Raw genomic sequence first — 22,307 nt, 5'->3', positions numbered from 1 at the left:
CCTAACTTAAAAAAAACTAATAAAGCTCATATGTTAAATGGTTACATTTTAAATATTTCTTTTAATTTACTATTAATTGGGAATTTATATATTATTCCAGTTCAATCACATCAAGCAGTATTGTACAATTGCTACCATATCAGTTTTCAAACATTCTTTCTCTTCCTGGACTTGTTCACATGGTCTCCCTTTTACACACCACCACCACTACTGTGCCCCCGACCCCCCTGAAACCTTCAGTCTACTGACTGTCCCTATGGGTCCGTCAATCAATCCTGGGCTTCATATACCAAAAGATGGAAAGACATATAACACAACTTCAAGAGGGTGACCTCAATGATATAACACCTCTGAGATACACCCTAACAAACAAAAACAAAACTAAAATACAGAAAATGTTGAAAACCAGATCAGGTCCAGCAGGCATCAGAGAAGGACCAACTGACACGATTTAACTGTTCAAGTCCGGTTTATCCCTTCGCTCTTCTATACTCATCTCTCCACTGCACTCTGTTTAGTAGCCACTTTCCTACCATCCCTCAATTATGGATAACGGGAGATCACCAGAGAATTATTTCCTATGTAGTTCCCACAAGTGTATCTTGGACTCCCACTGTCTCCCCCAGCCTTCTACAAACCAGATTCTCACAATTTAGTGATTAATTATTATTATTATTATTAATCCCTCCTTCAAATTTGGATTATATACTTTACCATCCTTCTGTGACTGATGATGGTGCACATTTCCCATGTGGACTTAGTTGACATCTCACTTAGAGGGCTGCTTGTTTGCAGACAATCCTTTAAGACACCAGACGCTACTTTATCTGATAGCCAAGCACCACCATCTAATGTCTTCGCCCCATTTTGCTACAGCACCTATATGAGTGCTTGTCATAGTCCAGGTAGACTAGAGAAACAAATTTATAGACACTCTTATGTGTATAATAAAGAGCTTTTTATAAAAGAGTAATTATGTGTCAACATTCCAGCACAGTCCAGATCAAGTCCCTACATTCAAAATCAGCCCATAAGTCTAATATCATTCTGTAAATTCTTCTTCAGATTCATGCAACACATGCAATGACACCAAGTGTAGGAAGACCACAGGCCAGTGGGTGTGTCTTGTGGATCCGGTTGTGGTGGAAGACTTAGTGCTGACATGGGTCTCCATGTGACTCCTCCAGCTCCAAGGCTCTGGCTGCCATTACCATAGCTCCATGCGTCTTGTCAACAGGTGTGTCTCGTAGGGAGTGTATCTGGACTCCAGTGGGCTATTTATCTCCTTCGCACCTCAGAATGAAGTCAAGTTGTGACCTGATTGACAGGCTAGATACCACCCCTGTGTGAGTTGACAGGAGATTATGTAACTGCCACAGTGCTGTAGTAAAATGGTTATTTTTAAAGATTTGTTTTGTTCGGGGGGCCTAAACTTTAAGTCATGCCCAAATCAAATTTCTCGGAATTTTCTGGAGTGAAGTTCCAGGTCCCAGAGGTTTCTGCACGTGAAACTAACTGCCATCTTCCATTGAATTAGTGTAAGTGCAAATGAATAAACTACTAAAGACTTACCAAAAGCCAAATTAAAAATAACACTTCCTCCATCTTGCCAAAAAAAAAATTATGTCTCCTCATTCCTTCCTCCCTCTTCTCCCTCTCTCTCCCACCCTCTTTCTCCCCACCACTCTTTCTGCCACACACACCCCTGTGGCATCTATACTCCTCCATTGTATATAAAAGGTTTAATCAAAAGCTAATGTCTCTCCAGTGGAAAATAATAGTTGCACACTGGGCTGATAACCATAAGGTCAGCAGTTCAAATTCACCAGCTTTACCACAGAAGAAAGATAAGGATTTCTACGCTTGTAGAGTTAGAGTGTGGGGAACCCACAGAAGCAGTTATATCTTATTTAGTGAACTGAAAAGCCTCCTGGCTAGTTAGTAGAGGATGTTGCTATTTTAAGAAACGAATTCAAATAAACCTTAGAATATTGAGAAAAAGAATTTTGGTCAATGTTTAAATTACATTATACTTTACTGTATCTATGCTGTCTGATTTTTTAATGTTAAAATCTGCATATATATCATGGTTTTATACTTTTGGAATCAACTTGATTATATAATTGATTATATTAAATAAAATGCAGCACTTCAAGTGTATATTCTTATTAATTTTGGCAGGGCAAAATACATTTTATCTCCTCATTCTCTGCTTCACCTGGAAGGAATCAACCACGGATATACCTTTTGTCACTGTAGATTAGATTTGAATGTTCTAGAAATTCATATAGTGTGTGTTTTTCTGTGTCTGGCTTCTTTCATTCAACACCATGTTTTTAAGATTAAACCATGTTGTGTGTATCAGTAATTGTTTCTTTATTAAGGCTGAGTTGTGCTCTGTTGTATGATCCCACAATGTATTTACCCATTCACCTACTGATGGACATTTGACTTCTCTCTCCTTTGGTTATCATGCATCAAACAGCTATTAACATATGCATACAAGTCTTTTCGTAGGCATCGTCTTTTGGTTTTGTTTTCTTGGGTAAATGCCAAGGAGTATGGCATGGCTGGCGCTTATGTGCAGTACATGCTTAATTTCGTTACAAACTACGAATTCTTCTTTCAAATAGCTGTACCATTTACCCTTTAATAGAAAAGGAGAGCATCCCACTTGCCTCATACTCTGCACTTGGTTCTGCCAGACTTTCGTTTTGACTATTCTAGTGAGGCTGTAGGAACCATGGTGGATTGTGGCTTGGGCTGCTAACCGCAAAGGCAGCAGCAGTTCCAACACACCATTGGCTTTGAGGGAGAAAGATAAAACGGTCTGATTTTTCCCATAAAGATTTACAACCTTAGAAACCCAAAGAGGAGGGTCTACTCTGTCCTGTAGGGTCACTGTGGGTCAGAATCAACACAATGTACTCGTTTGAGTGAGTTTGGGTTCAGTGAGCATATAGTAGTATTTTATTGTACCTTACATTTTTATGTCCTAATGATACATGATATCAAACGTCTTTCACATGCTTCTGGGCCATTTTATATATTTAATTTTGTGAAACACCTATTTAAATCTTGTACTCACTTTATTTAGTTGTATAGATTTTTTATATATTTTTAAACTTTTTATATATTTATAAGCTTTTTTTATATACTCTGAATACAGGACTTCATTAACTGTACTTACTGTGAAGATTTACTCCCCATCTTTCCTTTTCTTCCTCATTTTTGTAATATTTTTTATTTTGATGAAGGACAGTTTATTCTTTTAAAAATTATGGTTAGTGCTTTATGAGTTTATGGAAGAAAGCTGCCTATTCCAAGGTTATGGGTTGTGGCTTTTTATATCTTCTAAAAGTGGTATAGACTTTGCTGTTTTAATTTGTGCCTGTGATCCATTGATTTTTTAATGTTGTTTTGGTCATTGACTATGGACTTGAATTTTTTAATGTGGCATGAGGAAAGAGTAGAAATTTAATTTTTTTCTCCAACTCAATAGCAAGTTTCTATTTCAGGTACTTTCTTTGAATTTTCCCTCTCCCCTAATTTTGGAACTATGTATTGCATACCAACTTTGTTTCTAAGGAGTCCTGGTGGTGTAGTGGGTAATAAATTGGACAGCTGACGTCAATGTCATCAGTTCAAAACAACCAGCGGCTCCATGAGAGAAAGATGAGGCTTTCTGCTCCCGTAAAGATTGACAACCCTCTTCTTCCTTCCCCACTCTCTGGAGCCCTTCCTTCTTTTTTTCCCTTCGAAATATCTTCTATAAAGAATGAAGTCGGGGAAAGAGAACAAAACATTGACAACCCAGAGGGACAGTTCTACTCCGTCCTCCAGTGGCACTGTGAGTAGGCATTGATTCAATGGCAGTGCGTTTGGTTTGGTTTTTAACTTTAGTGCTAGTTTTTTGGTTAGGAGTCCTGGTGCCAGAGTCATTATGCATTGGGTTGCCAACCACAAGGCGAACAGATCAAAATCACCAGCCACTCCTTGGGAGAGAAAAAAATACAATAGGGCTTTCCATTCCTGTAAAACAGTGGTTCTCAACCTTCTTCATGCCGAGACCCTTTAATACAGTTCCTCCTGTTGTGGTGACCTCCAACCATAAAATTATTTTCATTGCCACTTCATAACTGTAATTTTGCTACTCTTATGAATCTGGCGACCCCTGTGAAAGGGTCATTCGACCCCCAAAGGGGTCATGACTCACCGGTTGAGAACCACTGCTGTAAAAGTGACAATCTCAGAGATTCACAAGGGGCAGTTTTGCCCCGTCCTTTAGGGTCACTGTGAGTCGGCATCAACTCAATGGCAGTGAGCTTAGAGTGCGGAGGTTTTAGTTTCAGTGCTGAGAGAGAGCAGTGACAGGGGTGGGGGTGAGGATGGGGGTCGGGGCGAGGGAGCATCAGGTGCCTGCCCTCCGGGAGTTCACGTTCCAGATTGGAAAGATGTACAGTCGACAGCCTTTTACAAAAAGTATCGAAATGACCAAGGCAGAGTTAAGTGCTGGGAGCAGAGGCCTGCAGGAAGGGGGACAGGGAGCAAGGGGCTCTGGCACTGGCAGGAGGGGAGGCGGGGCCACTTCTTCCGCTCCTTGCCCTTCTTGAGGACGCTAGCTAGCTGGGCCTGGGGGCTTGCTGGGAGGGATTCAAAGTCCGCTTTCATCTTGTGGAACTCCATGATTTCTTCTTCCAGCTGTCTTCTCTCTTCGCCCAGCTTCTGTCTTCCCTCTCTGGATTCGCGCAAGGTGCTCGAATGCATCCTGCAGCTCTTTCTCGGTTCTTTAAATCCAGCTTCTGTCTCCTTAATCCGCTGCACAAACCTGTTTCAGCGCTCCTCCTCCCTCTGGCACTGCCCAGAGAATTCCTGAATTTTGGCTTTAAAGTTCTCTTGAAAACTCAAGGGTGGCTTGTCGGGACCCACGACCCTGTAGCCCATTTTCGTCAGCCTGTGGCACCGATACCGCTGGTAGTGCTGGGTGCAGGTGTGCTCGGTCAGGTCCTCCGTGGCGGTACCCACGAGCATGCTGCGCAGCATCTCAGAGTCGCAGTGGCTTTCGGGGTCCACTTAGAACACTCCCCCGGGCACTGGCGGCCTCTGGCTGTCCCCTTCCCAACTCCCCCTTCATCCCTGCTTCCCACCACAGCAAAGGACAGACCTTCTTCACCGACGCGCGCACTGGCTTCATCAATGGCCGGGATCTGGTGGATCTGGATGCCGTTGCCAGCCAATTCGCTCAGGATCTTACTCTTAAACTAATGTAGATCTGTTTTTGAAGCTACATGTGCTTTGGCCATCAGCGGTACAATGTCCACCCTACTGCCAATCATCTTCATGGACACGAGATCCAGTGACGTCAGAGAACGCCGCGTGGGGCAATGAAGTAGAGACACGCGTGGACTCGGGAGTCGTGGAGCTTGATGGAAGCACGCCTGGTCTTCAGCTCTTGGAGAGAGGCCTCAAACCGAGTCTCTACGTAGTCGACGGTCGCTCGCTGGCTTCCTTGTTTATTTGCTCGCCGTAGCCGCCTGTGTTCACAACTGTTCATTTCAAGCGAACGTTACTTTCATGGAGATCATACATCAACTTTAAGTCCAACCCTGGGGTGAAAATGTGAGGATTTGTGTCCTTTAAAATTAGTATTAAACAATGTGCCGATTTTCCAATTCCAGTTCCCCCCACATAGAGAATATTAAAAGCGAATCCTTGCGGAATAGAACTAGGTACCAACTGGCGGGGAAAGCATTCAAAGCCAAACTTGTCAAGTAGAGGCAAGCAAGGGATGTTTCCTTCTGTTCTTGTTGGTTCGTCTTTGGGGCCGCACAACCGTTAGTTTGTCCGCCACGTCAACCAAAGGGTTGCCCGCCGTTTCCGCTCTGCAGCCGTCTAAACCTGCTCGGCCGCCTCTAGTGCTGTTCTTTCTCCTGTCCCCATTTGTGGACCAGAGAAGTATTCCCTGGACTTGCAACAGTTAGGGACAGAGGAGGAGAGATACAGGAGAACACAGTGTTGCGGATTTCTCAGCAGAAGTACCTGAGAGGGTCACACTACCCTACTTTGGAGTGCAAGGGAAAGATACTGAGAAGATGGTATATGTTTTCTTTAGTTCTCCTCTTTAAAATATGGATATACAATTTTTCTAACCCTCTTGGTTAAAAAAATACCCTTTCCTCTATGAAATTTCTTTAGTACATTAACAAATTATGCATACCGTAGTTATTTCTGGGCTTTCTATTCTATTGCATGGACCTAGTCTTCTATTCATAGGCTTGTATTTGTTACAACCTTATGGTAAAATTTGAAATCAAATTGGGTAAGTTCTCTTTCAAAGTGTTTGGGGGCATTCAAAGGCCTTTACATTCCCAAAATTTACATTTAAAATATAATTTTAAAGTAACTTTTTTCTTTCTTTTTTTTTTTCTTTGGAAGTAACTTTTATAAACAAGCCTTCCAGGGCTTTGCTGGGAATGGTGTTGAATTTTTAGAGCAACCATAAAGCAATTAACACCATAGCTGTTTGGAACTTTTCGAACATGGCCTCTCTCTCCATTTTTTTTCTTCATTAATTTTCACAGCAATTTTTTAAATTAGCAATGCAAGGGGTCTGGAACATACTTTATTAAAACTGCCCCTAGGTACTTCATAGTTGTGATAATATTATAAATTCTATCATTCCATTCACTTTTCCAGCTCATTGTGAGTGGATAAAGTAGATATATACTATGTTAACTTAGTTTTCTGTAGCCTTCCAAGCTCATGGTACTTGTAATATTATCTGTAAATATCTAGAGATTCTTTCCATATTGTGATATCATGTTTTCTATGAATAAATTGAGTTGTATTTATTCCTTTCTAACATGTGTGCATTTTATTTCTTTTTCTGGCCTTATTGTTCTAGCTAGTATATCAAATACAATATTGAATACAAGTCATAAGAGTAATAATTTTTACTTTTTGCTAGACTTCATTCACACTTTCACCACTAAGTAAAATGTTTGTTACAGATACTTCTTGGATGTTTTATCGGACTTAAAAAATATTTTCTTTCCATCTCACTGAATGTTTTAAAAATTGTAAATGGATATTGCATTCCCAAATACTCTTTTGCACCTATTGAAATGATCACATAACTTTTTGTTTTGTTTTGTTTGCAAAAAACCCAACTTACTATATTAATTGCCCTTCTGGTGCTGGTATCAGACTACTAACTATCAAGTTGGAAGTTCCGACTCACCAGCTGCTCCTCAGGAGGGAGATAGGTATGGATGATCCTGTAAAGGTTTATAACCTCAGAAACCCTTATACAGGGCCACAATGAGTCAGAATCCACCACTTGTCTGTCATTTTGTCATTCTGTGGTGGCTCGTGTATTATGGATAGTACTGAAAACATTGTCAGATACTGAAGACTAATGAACAGAAGCAGAATATTGTCAGAGATAATTCCAGAAAATGAGCCGCTCAGGTCATAAGGCACTCAAAATATTACTGAGGAAGAGCTGTCTTCTCAAAGTGGAGTTGACCAGAAGGACGCAAATGGAGTAAAATGTGAGGAGCAAAGCCCTTGAGACCTTCATTTTCTGATGGAACATGACTCAAAATGAAGAAACAACTGCAAAAACTCTACGAATAACCGGAACTCGGAACACACAAAGTATGAATCCAGGAAAGTCGAAGTCGTCAAAAATGGAATGGAATGCATAATGATATTCTAGGCATTAGTGAGATGAAATGGACTGGTATTGGCCATTTAAAATAAGAAAATTATACGGTGCACTTTGCTGGGTATGACATAATCAAGAGAAATGGCCTTGCATTCATTGTCAAAAAGGACATTTCAAAATCTATCTTAAAGGATAATGTTGTCAGTGATAGGATGATGTTTATCTACAGTCAAGAAAATCTATTATTCAAATGTATGCCCTAACCACTAAAGCTAGTGATGCCCCCAAATGAGGAATTCTAACCATGTCTTCAGTCTAAAATTAATCACACATGTGAGATGTATTGATAATTATTGATGATTGGAATGTAAAGCTCGGAAACTAAAAGGAAGGAACAATAGTTGGAAAGTATGGCATTGGTGATAGAAAATAAGCTGAAGACCCCATTTTGCAAGACCAAGTTTGCAAGACCAATGATTTCTTTGTCACAAATGCCTTTTCCAACAACACAAATGGCAACTATACACATAGACTTGACACAGAAATAAAATTGATAACATCTATGGGAAGAGACCACAGAGAAGCTGAGTATCAGCAGCTCAAACTAGACCAGGGGCTGTGAAATAGACTGCCCATTGTTCATATGCAAGTTCAGGTTGAAGCAGAAGAAAATTAAAACAAATCCACAAAAGACAAAAATACAGGCTTGAGTATAATCCACCTGAATTTCAAGAACATCTCAAGAACAGATTTGTTACATTGAACAGTAATGGCAGAAGGCCTGATGAGCTGTGGAATGCCATCAAGAATATCACTGATGAAGAAAGTAAAGGTTATTTTAAAAAAGAAAGAAAGAAAAAGGACCCACGTGTCACAAAAGATTCTGCAACTTGCTCTTAATCAGAGAGTAGATAAGGAAGAAATTATGAAGTCACAGAGCTGAACGGAAAATGTCAAAGGACAGCTCAAGAAGATAAAGCCAAATATAATGAAATGTGCAAACATCTGGAACAGCGGTTCTCAACCTGTGGGTCGCAACCCCTTTGGGGATCAAACGACCCTTTCACAGGGGTCGCCTAAGACCATCGGAAAACACCACTCTTCTATCTATCTCCAGGCGGGTCCACCCACCTATAGATACACTCAAATATGAGTACCCTGCATGAAGACTGTTACCCATACTACATCACGCTTCGAGACAAAATTTCATTTATTTGTAATTAGAAATAAATATTTCACAATATATAATTACATATTGTTTTGTGATTAATCACTATGCTTTAATTATGTTCAATTTGTAACAATGAAAATACATCCTACATATCAGATATTTACATTAGGATTCCTAACAGTCACAAAATTAGAGTTATGAAGTAGCAATGAAAATAATGTTATAGTTGGGAGTCACCACAACATGAGGAGCTTTATTAAAGGGTCATGGCCTTAGGAAGGTTGAGAACCATCATCTAGAGTTAGAGAACTAAAAGGAAGAACATGCGCAGCTTCTCTGAAACTGAAAGAACTCAAGAAAAGCCAAGCCTCGGGTTGCAATCGTCAAAGATTCTCTGGGCAAAATCTTGAATGATGCTAAGCCACTGTACCCGAAAGAACAAGTTGACAGTCCACCATTTCAGAAGGTATGAGCAAGAACAACCGATGCTGAAGGAAGAAGTTCGACCTGCACTGAAAACATGAGCTAAAAACAAGACTGTGGCAATTGATTAAATAAAAATGGAAATGTTTCAACAAACTGATGAAGCTCTGAAAGCACTCACTTCTCTATGCCAGGAAATTTGGAAGACAACTACTTAGCCAGCTGACTGACAGACATCAGTATTTGTACTCATTCCAAAGGAAGGTGACCCAGCAGAATGCTCACGTTGTAGAACAATAGCATTTGTCTCACGTGCAATTGAATTTTTGCTGAATATCATCCAACAACAGTTGCATCAGTTCATTGGCAAGGAGATGCCAGAGATTCGGGCCAGATTCAGAAGAGGTCATGGGACAAGGGACATCATTACTGATGCCAGATGAATCTTGGCTCAAAGCAGAGCATAGCAGAACGATGTTTACCGTGCTTTATTGACTGTGCCAACACGTGCACGGTGTGCATCCTAAGATAGCCGTGGGGAAAATGGACATTCCAGAACTCTTCATTTTGTTCATGCAGAACCTGTGCACGGACTAAAAGGTAGTTGTTCAAACATAACCAGGGAATGCTGCGTGGTTTAAAATCAGGAGAGGTGTGTGTGAAGGCTGGATCCCATCACTGAGCTTACTCAGTCTGTATGCTGAGAACTCACCAGAGAAGCGGGACTGCATGCAGAGGCATGTGGCATCAGGACTGCAGGAAGACTTCTTAACAACCTTTGACATGCTGATGACTCAACCTTGCTTGCTGAAGTGAAGAGGAATTGAAGTATTTTCTGTATGGATACAACTTCAGTATGGATACAACTTCAGTATGGATACAACTCAATATAAGCAGCCTTCAGTATGGATACAACTCAATATAAGCAGCCTTCAGTATGGATACAACTCAATATAAGCAAGACAATGATAAATGCAGAAAATACCGATGCTGTCAAAGAGCTTTGTCTCACGTGGATCCACAATCACTACTCATGGAAGCATCAGTCAACAGATCAAAGGACACATTGCATTGTGTAAATCTGGTGCACAAGACCTCTGTATTGACAATAGGAGGTTTCCTGGAGGACCAGAGTGTACCTGACCCAAGCCATGGTGTTTTCAAACGACTTATATGCCTGTGAAAGTGGGACGTTAAATAAGGAAGATCAAAGGAGAATCGATGCATTTGGATTATGGTGCTGGCAAAGAATATGGAAAGTACCACCAACTGCCCAAAGAACAAGCAAACGTACCTTGGAAGAAGTAGTCAGAATGCGCGTTAGCAGCAAGGATGACAAGACTTCATCTCATGTACTGTGGACATATTGTCAGAAGAAACCAGTCCCTGAAGAAGGACATCATGCTTGGTAAAGTAGAGGAGCACTGGCAGTGCTTCACAATGCTGTGTGGAACCAACTCAATGGCACCTAACAACAAGAATGAGTCTGAATCAGCTTGATGGCAGCAGGTTTGGTTTATGTTAGTCTAGTAATATGATGACTTAGAATGGTTGATATATAAACCCTCTGTATGTGTATATATATGTTCACATGGATCAACCACCCTGTACTTCTGGAATAAAATCACTAGGTTGCATACACTTCTATCTTGTTAGACTGAATATAATAGTTTCCTAAGCATGCTTTATAATCTTGGGATGGCCCCACTGCAAAACATGGCCATATCTTGTTAGCATCTTTCTTCATCTGAAACTGCACACACACTCCAGTTGAAGTGCAGATAGATTAGTAAATCTTAGGCCTGACTCCCATTAGTCTTGCTATAATAATAAATACTATTGAACATCTGATCCTTCCTAATTTAAACTTCTTTATTTCTTACACTTGTACTCTATCTCTCATAGGTTTCTGTCAGTATCTACTTCTATTGTGATTCCCCCATTTTTCCCTATATTTATGCCACTATTTTGATAAAGGTAACCCCTAAATCCTGGGTAGTGCAGCGGTTAAAGTGCTAGCTGGCAACCAAAAGGTCAGAAGTTTGAACCTAAATCCCTCCACAGGAGAAAGAGGTGGCAGTCAACTCCTACAAAGATTACAGTCTTGGACAATCTACTTTGTCCTGTAGGGTCACAGTGAATCAGAATCAACTTCATGAATGTGGAATTAGGATTTTTCAGTTTATGTAAGTAAAACATATTAGCCACTTCATATGTACAGTTTAGTGGAATTAATCATGTTCATCACGCTGTCCAGTCAACACTTTCAACCATTCCTGAATTTTCCCATCACCCTTTAAAGAAGCTCAGTGTCTCCTAAGCTTTGTGTCTTCCTCCCCCTCCCTCACACACACTCCTGGTAATCACTAATAAACTTTGATTTCTATACACTTTCAAATTTATGTATTTTAAATAAGTGAGATCTCACAATATTTGTCCTTTGGTGACTGAGTTAGCTCACTATATACATGTGAGCTTATAGAGTCACGGTGAATGAGAATCCACTCAGGGGCAGTGGAATTTTTGTTTTGCTCTATTTTGGGTTATTTCACTCAGCCTAGTATCGTCAATGATCATTTATGTTATAGTCACTTCAGAACTTTATTTCTCGTTATAGTTGAGTAATATTCCTTTGACTATACATAACCAATTGGCATAGCATCTACCTTGATAATCTTTTACCGTCTTTCTGAATATGCTCTATTTTCCCTGGATTCTATCATAAAGCCTCTCTTTATATTTATAGTGTCTACCATGGCAGCCTCTTGCAATAGATGTTCAGAACATATTTATACATGGTAAAAATAGTATATTGTGAAAACTTCTAATAGTTAAGGGGTTAGATTTCCTAAGAAGCTACTTCTACGAATGGCTTAAAATATTGTCCGTTCTTCAAGCATTTATAATATAAAGAAACTGCTTTTTCATTTTCATGTTTCATAATCTAGACAAGAACTTTATAGAAAAACAAGAAAAGGGCCTTTGCTCTCCAGCTCCTCCGATATCTCATTTGGTTAGCCTCACAGACCCAGTCTTGCTTCAGTGACTCTCAACATTCTCACCTTAACAGTTGTTGGGTGCGCCAGAGTCTAGCCCACCTCCCAGAGACCACTCATAGCACGGCCTTTGAGGATGCCCTATGTTATACTTTCTGTGGGAACAGATTGTCAGAGCACAAGCAAGAACCACTGTGAGGATGGCACAGGGCGAGGCAGCGAGTCATTACATTGTGCACGGAGTTGCTTAAACATTGGATCACCAAGCTATCATCCCTGAAACATAAACCGCTGGTATTAACTGTCACTAGATCAAGATGTCTCAGCAGCTTGCCAGACTCTTACCACATCTTCATTACACTGTACATAAGAATATCTCTTATGGATCCTTGGAGCTTGACTTGGGAAGGGTTTGCTAGAGAAATAGAACCAGTGAAATATATAACTGAGAATGGGAAAGAGAGAGGAAGCAATAGATTTATTTTAAGAAACTGATTTACACAATTGCGGGGACTAGTTCGTAGGTCAAGCAGGTTGACTAGAGGAGTTTGCAAGCTTATGTCCCAGGTTTGTGAAGAAGTTCTGGTTTAAAACGTATATTTATCTTCTGGAAGCAGAACAAGCCCTGAGGAAACTCCCTTTTAGCTTTAGGGCTAAATCTTAGTGGGTCCTACTATTGTTTAAGGCCCATACACATTACAGAGAGTAATGCGATTTACTTAAGGCCGATCCATTTAGTCAGGTGTGCCAGGAATCAGGCTTGCCAGGACAGCAACAGGATGGGGTTTTTTGGTTGACCTGCCATTGGTCATATGGCAACTAGAACTGTAATTAACCAAACAACAGGGCATCACCGCTTCACCAAGAACTAACACCCATCTGTTGACTCCAGAGGGAAATGGTGAAGGAAAGGGCTAAACATCTCCTCACTGAAACGAGCACCGTGCTTTGTAGCTGTGACCAATTAGGGTGGTGAGTATTCCCTTTAGCAAATCCTGCTGCTTGCTTGGAATGATGAGACAACACAAGTTAGACTTTTTGATGGGTGGGGTTACAAATCTACCATCAAGCCTGGGAAAAGACCAGCTAGGTCTATGTTCACAAATAAAATCTTTAACTTTGGATCCCAAGAACTTCCTTTCTTTTCCAGACCGAAGTAGCAGGAGATGGAGGAATTGAATGTGGACTAGGAAATTGCTGTCTTTAAGCTACATTTCACAGTGGGACAGCAAAGGCTGCCCTCAGCAGCTCGAGTCCCGACAAGTGCCAGCAAAGGAGTCTTTACTCACGTGCAATGTTGCCTTTAGGTAGATTTAGACAAGATTGTATTATTTTCTCTGACTTTCATAAATCATTTTTATACACATTTTTCCAAAAAAATGGGTACTTCTGCTTTGAGAGGAGAAGATTGTAAGACAAAGAAAATTTAGCCTGATTTTTTATGTATCTTATTAATAAAATCCTATCTGAAAGGACTATAAAATTCTATTAAACCATAAAATATTTTCAACAATGCCCTTTGAGTGCCATGTTACTTTAAAGGCTCTATGTGGAAGACAAACAGCCTATCATTGCACATAAATTTAGCAAAATATGCAGAGAATTACAATGAAATTTGTCTTTTACACTTGATCTTAGCCAAAAGGCCAAGAAGTGATGAAATTTTGTTTTTTTAAAATCATTTATTTTCAAAAGCCAATCAAGAAATAACTACTAATGTTACAAAATTAAGAATACATAAATCATTAAATAGAAAACACATTTTCACCCAAACCATATAAGTGTTAAAATTAACAACAAAACTCATCCTTCTAACTCATCTTTTGTGTAAATGACCAAAAAGGCTTTAAAACAGATCCAACATTCAACCAGAAACTTTCAGTTCCCAAACTAATGGCTCATAACCTGTATTCTTAAAGAGACCGCAGTTCTTGGAGAACTCTGTTTCCAGAGACTCTCGTAAATATCTAACGGTCTATTTTTCTGGTCTCCCTAAGCCCAGGCTTCTCTGTCAGGTCTCTCGTCCATCATGATCTTTCATCATGTTGCCAGAAAGATCTTGATGTAGCAGAAATCATTCTTCTGACTTCCGCGCTTCATATCCTCAACATTTCCCCTTGGAATCCAGAAAAAAATCCAAACACCGCATCACAATACAAAAGGTCCTCTCCTTGTTCTCCTGTCTTTATAGATTCAAGGAATGCAGAGGGCAGGAACTTTTAAAATAGATTTTATTTCTTTGCTCAACACTTAGCACTACCCCACACTGGCTCCTAATGTTCCTAAATGGATGGAACGAGAGATAGATGGATGACTTTATGTGATGACCTTCAGTGAGTTGAAATAACATTTATGCAGAGGATTGTATGGTCCGACAGGATCCTGGGAAGCTTGATGTAGTTGCATTTTCTATAAAGTTTCAGTAACAGTTTAGATAAGAGCTAGGCCATTGGATTATTAACCTAAATTTTTTCCCAATAATTTCTCAAAAGATAGCTATTGAACAAAATGTCAGTTATATACCCCACACAACTTCTTCCTATCCATCCTAGAAATAAGGCCCTTTTCTTCTTTTCAGTAGTTTTGATATAAAATTCATATATCACACTTCCCTAGTTAAGTCTCTGTTTACACGGACATATATGGTCTTAAAGTCTTGAAGTTAAACAAACAGCCATCTAGCAGGGAAGGAAGTAAGCCCACATGAAAGAAGCACACCAGCCTATATGATCATGAGGTGTAGATAAGAACAGGTATCAAAAGATCCAAAACAAACAAATTTTGGAGGGAGGAAAGAGGGGGGTTAAAGTGGAGACCCAAAGCCCATCTGTAGACAATTGGACATCTCTGCATAGAAGGGTTACAAGGAAGAGATGTTTCAACCAGGGTGCAGTATAGCACCTACGAAACACATATCATTTCTCTAGTTCCTGAATGCACACCCCCCCCCCACACACACACACGACTCAATTTTACTTTACAAATCTGTGTAGCCTGGAGAACACACACTGGTACAGATAAGAGCTCGCAACACATGGAATTAAGGACAAATAAAACCCTCAGGAATAGTAGTGGGAGTAGCCACAGCATGAGGGAGGGGGAGAAAGGGGGGAAAGATAGGGGGACTCATCATGAGGTTGGATATATGGCCCACCCCACCGAGGGGGACAAATAACATAAATGTGGGTGAAGGGTGACAATAGACAGTGTAAGACATGAAATAACAATAATAATAATAAATAATTGTAATTGATGAAGTGTTCACTAGGGTGGGAGGGAGGGGGGAAAAGAAGAGCTGATCTCAAGGACTCAAGTAGATCGAAATTGTTTTGGAAATTTTTGTGGCAACATATATACAAGTGTACATAATACCATTGAATGATGGATTGTTAAAAGATTTTTGAGCCACCTCATAAAATGATTAACTGAAAAAAAGAATCATATACACATAATCACAATCATTTCTAGTGTACTCTTCCCCTTTCATATTTATTATTTGCTCCCAATCCCCCCTCAGCCCCCCACACACCGCATCCCTAAAAAGCTATTACATCAGTTGGTGACTCTGTACACCCGCCCTTTCTAAGCTTTATAAACTGGAAAACATTCAGAAAAAAATTAAAGGAAAAAAAAGACAGAAAGAAAAGGGAAGGAAAAGGCCACTGGCAATATTTAAATAAGCCGAGATAAAATTTGATGAAGAATGTGTTAATCTGGGTAGACTAGAGAAACAAATCCATGGACACCTGTATGTGTGTAGGAGAGTTTTATACAAAGGGTAATTGGACATGAAGAAAGCATCCCAACCCAGTCCTGTCTAAGCCCATAAGTTTGACATTAGCCCTTATATCTGATAGCAATCTATAATGTCCTTTTCAGACTCACGAAACACATGCAATGACGTCAAATGCAAGACAATCACAGGCCAGTGGGTAGAAAGTCTTTGGATCCAGTGTCATAAGCATCTCACCTCTGGCAGGGGTCCCTATGTGGCTTCTCCAGCTTCAGAGTTTTGGTTGCATCAGGGTAGGTCCATGTGGCTTCTCCAGCTCAGGGCTCTAGTGTAGCTCCATGTGTCTTGTCAGCTGCAATATCTCCAAGGGAGTGAGCATAGAGAAGGCATTTCTCCCACCTCCAAGGAGGAAATTCCCCAATTTCCAGAACTCTCGGGAGAAGGCCATGCCCACAACAGAGGCCTCATTGGCTATGATCTGATTAACAGACTAGACTCTACCCCTTTACTCTTAATTTTCAAATTGACCAATGATTATATTACTACCTCAGGAATGAGGGAGAAATGTGTAAACTTAGAGCAAATTCAGAGTGGGTCAACCCACCATAATCAAGTTTACAATAATCTCTGTCCGATAGTAAGGCAGCTCCCATCTCTCGTTTGTGCCCAGAGGGGATCTGCCAGAGACTAAACGCAAACTGGTACTCTGCAGATGGATTGCGGGCTCCCGCTGTCCTCCATTGGCTTCTACAAATTGGGGGTTCACAACTTAAGGCCGGATACCTTTCCCTTATCATATTTGTATTTCATCTTTGGATCACACAGGCTGGTGCGCTTCTTCTGTGTGGACTTAGTTGATGCCTCTCTTAGAAGGCTGCCTGTTTGAATACAAGTCTTTAAGACCCGAGACACTATTCCAGTTGACAGGCCGGCACCATCTACTTTCTTCACCACACTTTGCCGTCGTACCTGTCTTTCAGTGATCGCTTCACAAAGGCAGGTATTGAGCAGAGCCATGGCATGAGACCTAACTGTTCTTGGAAAAATCCATTTCTTAAGACTATTTGATATTTCCCTCAAAGGGAAGACTAGTAACTACAGAAAACTGTACTATGATAGACAAAACTGAGTTTATGGGGCCCAAACAACAGTGCCGTGAGCATTCAGAAGAAAGTTGCATCAGGAATTGGCCAGGAATTACTGCAGAGAGAGGGCGAGGTCTGCTCTGAGTCCTGCTGGGAAAAGACAGGTTTGGGTGGGAGGGAAGTGTGCACTCCCACAAGGCAAGCGGTTGAGCAGCCAGGAACAATGGAGGAATGAGCAAGAACAAAAGTAGTTCAATCCTGGTGCTATTTCCTTATGTGGAAACATTAGTGCAATAGGATTACATATTCCTTCTGCCCCACGATTCCACTTTCATTTTATCACAGTTCTAAACTAATTAAAAATATATTCTGGCTCTTCGCAGAGCCAGAATGCTAATGAGGTAGTGCCATTAGCATCCGGGTTTAGTTTGAAGTAATTACTTCAATCTACACTTTGGCTTCTTCACTGAAATGTGGGAATGTGTACAACCAATTCTGGAAACACTTTAAGAGGGGAACATATGCTTTCATCTGGAACACTGGCTTCAGGAATTGTCAACCACTTGGGAACAGTCATGCATAAAAATAATTATTTCTGTTCAAAACGAATGACTATAATCTGCATTCAGGATTTCTGTTTGCTACAGCGGATGACCTTCATTTTGGTAAACTTTTGTTTCTTTACCATGGTTTCTCACCCTTCAAAGCCTTTTTCTCCACAGCCTCTCCGTTTTAAAATTGACAGAGATTTTGTTCTGGTTGCCTTTGCTTTATTGTTTTGTTTGTTTGTTTGAAGTTGTGACGAAAGGAAAGGATTAAGACAAACGAGACTTAATGGATGCACCTTATATGTGGATGTGGAAAGAGAATAAACGATTAGCACAAAAGTGTGTGCTGTAAGCCCATGTGTAGACAGTTGGACACCCCCACAGAAGGGTTACAAGGAAGGGACAATTCGACTAGGGTGCAGTAGAGCACTAACGAAACACACATCATTCCTCTAGTTCCTGAATGCTTCCTCCCCTCCCTCCACACTACCATGACCCAGTTCTACCTTACACATCCGTCTACAGCAGGATACACACATTGGTACAGATAAGATCTCTCCACACGTGGAATCCAGGACAGATAAACCCGCAGGAACAGTAGTGGGAGTACCAATATAATCAGGGTAAGGGGATGGTGGGGGCAGAGGCAGGGAGAAAGGGGGAACCCATCACAAAGCTGGATATATAGCTGCCCCCACCCCCGCCCCCACCAAGGGGGACAAATAACAGAAATGTGGGTGAAGGGAGACAACAGACAGTGCAAGACATGAAATAACAATAACAATATATAATTGATGAAGGATTCACTAGGGTGGGAGGGAGGGGAAAAAAGAAGAGTTCATACCAAGTCTCAAGTAGAAAGAAATTGTTTTGGAAATGGTGATGGCAACATACAGACAAATATGATTAATACTATTGAATGATGGATTGTTATAAGATTTGCAAGATCCCTCTCCAATAAAATGATTCATTAAAAAGTGTATGCTGCTATGTATTTAAAACTTGGGCTTCCTCTTTTTCATCTTCATGGAATTTATGGTAGACATAAATTCTGTTCTGATGATGGAGATTCTATATCATTCTACTCACAGCTTGCAAAGCTGCTACATGCAATTGCTTTTGGTCCTTGCCAACCACCTGTCACCACCGCAACCCCCACCCCACCACCTTTTCCATTTAAAATGTGTCTTCTCTAGTACAAATGTTCAACTATCCCCTAACACTGGCCCCAGATCTGGCCCTTGACCCACTCAAGCCCATAATAGGCAAAGCACTTTTTTTTAATACCCTAGGAGAAGAGCAAAAGAGAAAAACACCGAGACTAGAAAATTACTAGATCTCATGCAATCATGAGTGGCCTCTATGCCATGTGACCTTCTCCATCCTCCTCGCTGACCCTGCTCTCTATTTGACCCTGAAATATCATCTCCCCACAAATATTCCCTCAAGTCTGTCCCTTAGGAGCCTTACTTCCCTGCAGTCCACTCGTCATCTCTTGCCCACCTTCTTCACTTTGCACAGCACCTCAATGAAAGTATGGATCTGGTTCTAATTTGTAAGCTCCCTGGGAGTCTGCTTATGTTGTATTTCTTCTCTGTTTTCTCTCCCTAGAGCGCAGGCGTCCATAGAGATTTATATTTATAACAGACATAAAATTAGCCTCCGTTAGATATTAGTCACTGTGAGGGAACACGGAGACATACTCAATCACAACATATTTTTGAGATTAGATTCTGTGCCAGGTTGTGTTCCTGTGTAGCTCTGTGCAGTGAGGGAGATTTCCTACAAAGCATGTGGGATTTGCTATTATTTTAATTACAGTTTTCCATGAAATTTTGAAGCCCCCTTATATAGAGAGTGATGAAATTATCTTGAGGCAGTGGAGAATGCTGTAGTGAATTGTTAAAGGGCCATCTCACTTACTGCAACAGAACATGGTCTGCATGCTGGCACCATATGAATTTAAGAAACAGAGAGCCGTGCAATGAATACAGTCAAGTGGGGAGGAAATGCTGTATGAAGAGGCATGCAACCAGTACAATATACATTATTCATTAAATAAATCCATGGGAAGCACACACTACTAATCATAATCAATGAAAATCAAAACAGTAATAATTTTATTAAAGTAACTTTAACAGTCATCCAAACCCATTTTCTTAACATTTCAGTCCCAGCCCCTACTCTGATAAACTAACAAACATTGCAAACAGTTGCAAACAGACTCTATGCTAAGAATTCCCTGTCTAAAGGCATTTTGCCCACTAAGCTTTGAGATACATAGCACAATGTAAAGTCAGACTATACTGGAATTTTCTAGTCAGAGCTACAACATATAGCAGGTCTATAAAAAATAGTATTTGTTCCATAAATTCTAAAGACAAGATAGTTTCCTTAGGGTAAAAAAAAAAAAGCCAAAACCCAAACATAAATCCAGAATGTATTCTCCTAGCAATTGGTGTGGGGTCGGGTAGGGTGGTGGGAATCGTACAAAAGAGGAAATGGTCTAGAAAACACAAATCTAAGATGTTTGGGACCTTTGCAAATCAAATCAGCATCTTCAAAAGGGATGAAATAAAAATGCAATGTTATTGTCAGCAATTTTATTTAGCTTGTGCATAGGGAAATAAATGAAAGTTCTGTTTTTGTCAAGAGTACATCCTTTTAGGGGAGTCCCAGAACTAGGAGAAAAATTGGAGGTGGGGTGGGGCAAAGATACAGAATAAGTATAGAAAGGCGAAATGAAAATGATAGGAAACCACTGTTTTCATTTATTTTTACATGGGATGACAAGCAATGCAAATATTCCCTCTATAAACAGAAAGTACAAATGTGAAATTTCCAAAACTGAGAAAAGTTTTAGTGTTCGGGGACATAGTTTTATAGGGTGGATTTAAGAACATGATCTATGGTGTGAAAACTACCTGGATTTGATTAACTGAATCCCTTCCGAACTGGATGTCCTTGGATACACAGTTAACTGTTTGGAGTCTGTTTCCTCCTCCATAAAATAGGGAAAATAATAACAACCTCATATGGCAGTGTGGCCAAGTTAATCGGTGTAAAATATTTAGCACAATACTTGACTCACTACCAAAAGATCAGTGAAAATATTAAAGGTTTCTGTTCATTTGTTTATATGTTTTTTAAGCAATGTCAGAAAGAGTGTAGAAAGAATGGAGAAGAGAAACGTTCACACTATATAAAATTGAGTAAAAATGGAATGGCATGTGTCCATACACAACTGCTGTTTTTAAAGTATTTTTAAATACAACATTCCAGCATCAAAAGATTTAAGGGAGAGGAAATTTCACCTCCAAAAGATATATATAAAACATGGAAAAGAAATCAGAGCCACACCTCCACCCCAGCTCCCAATCCCTACACCTTAGCTCGACTATTTATCCTTTCTCTGACCATCTTTGAGAAATAAAATCCTGGATAAAAATGAAGTCAACCAAGATTGTGCAATACAAATCTTCCAGATCTATGTTTGTTTTAACTTTACTTAACTATCAGTGCTATTGATGCAAATATGTAAGATTACTTTCTTGGGGTTGCTATTATATTTGATATAATGGATGAGGAGGATACACTAAAAAGCAAAAACTGCTATCCAAATGATTCTTCATCATGAGAAATTATATCTGAAGAATATTATGCATAGAAAGATAGGCAATCCACAGCATGAGACAAATGATCTTGAACAAGTATAAACCAGTGGATGGAGAAAAGAACAAGAGAATGATGAAAAAACTAGAGACTCTTTACCAACTAAAATTCAAGAAAGTAAACAATAAGATAGCAAGATTAGACAATCTGGGGAAAGGAGCAGAATAATAGAATCAAAGAAATAGCCAAATTAGTGAACTTTAAGATAATTCCCTCAACTCAATGAAAAACAATCATGAAAAGGGGCAAAGAAATTTTTTTTGAAAAGCCTGAGAATTAAGCAGGACATTATCAAGAGGAACAACTTAAATCTTATTGGATTCCAGAACAAAAATAAACAAAAAATTTTACAGAGAAAATAGTACAAGAAATTATGGAAGAAAACATTCCTAACATCATAAAAGAGGAGGAAGCACTTCAGGAAGGTGAAAGAACCCCAATCGGGATGAACCGCAAAAGAAAAATGTCACATACATCACAGTCGAATCCCCAATAGCAAGGAAAAGGGAGAGTCTTGAAAGCAACTAAGGGAAGAGAACCACCATCTGCACAGGAAGCCAGTAAGAATAAGCTCCGATTTCTCAGCAGAAACCACATTAGTAAGAAGATAATGGAGTATCATAAAATCCCCCTTCCCCCAAGAAACTGCCAACCAAGAATCTTATATCAAGCAAACCTTTCCTCAAACATGAGAGCAAAATAAGTGTATTCCCAGACAAAGAAATATCAGCATTGCCAAAACATTTTAAAGAAATAATTTAGATAGAGAGTCAACAATAACAGCAGACAAATCTGAAAGCAACATACAGGACACTAAACTCAACACACTGAAAACAGTAGTCAAAACAATCAGGTCTTATGATGTGTCCTTCCTCCATACTGGCCCTTGTAAAATGATCACTGAAGTTCGAGTGCTATAGAAAAGTGTCATACAGAAATCGCCAAGAGAAAAGGCTTGTCTTAAGAAATTGAGGAAGAATAAAGAGATCAATAAACACACACACACAAAC

The 22,307-nt window shown here is 39.9% G+C and overlaps 2 pseudogenes; both read right to left on the bottom strand.

Annotated features, from left to right (window-relative positions):
• Window positions 1–4,473: 4,473 nt before the first annotated feature.
• Window positions 4,474–22,307, bottom strand: part of LOC142451565 (septin-14-like) — a 101,598-nt pseudogene continuing 83,764 nt past the window's right edge.
• LOC142451985 (U2 spliceosomal RNA) lies at window positions 13,757–13,917 on the bottom strand (annotated as a pseudogene).

The sequence above is a fragment of the Tenrec ecaudatus genome, chromosome 6, assembly GCF_050624435.1.
Source record: "Tenrec ecaudatus isolate mTenEca1 chromosome 6, mTenEca1.hap1, whole genome shotgun sequence".
NCBI lineage: Eukaryota > Metazoa > Chordata > Mammalia > Afrosoricida > Tenrecidae > Tenrec > Tenrec ecaudatus.
Note: the sequence above shows the minus strand (reverse complement) of the source record. Positions and strands in the feature narration are given on the sequence as shown.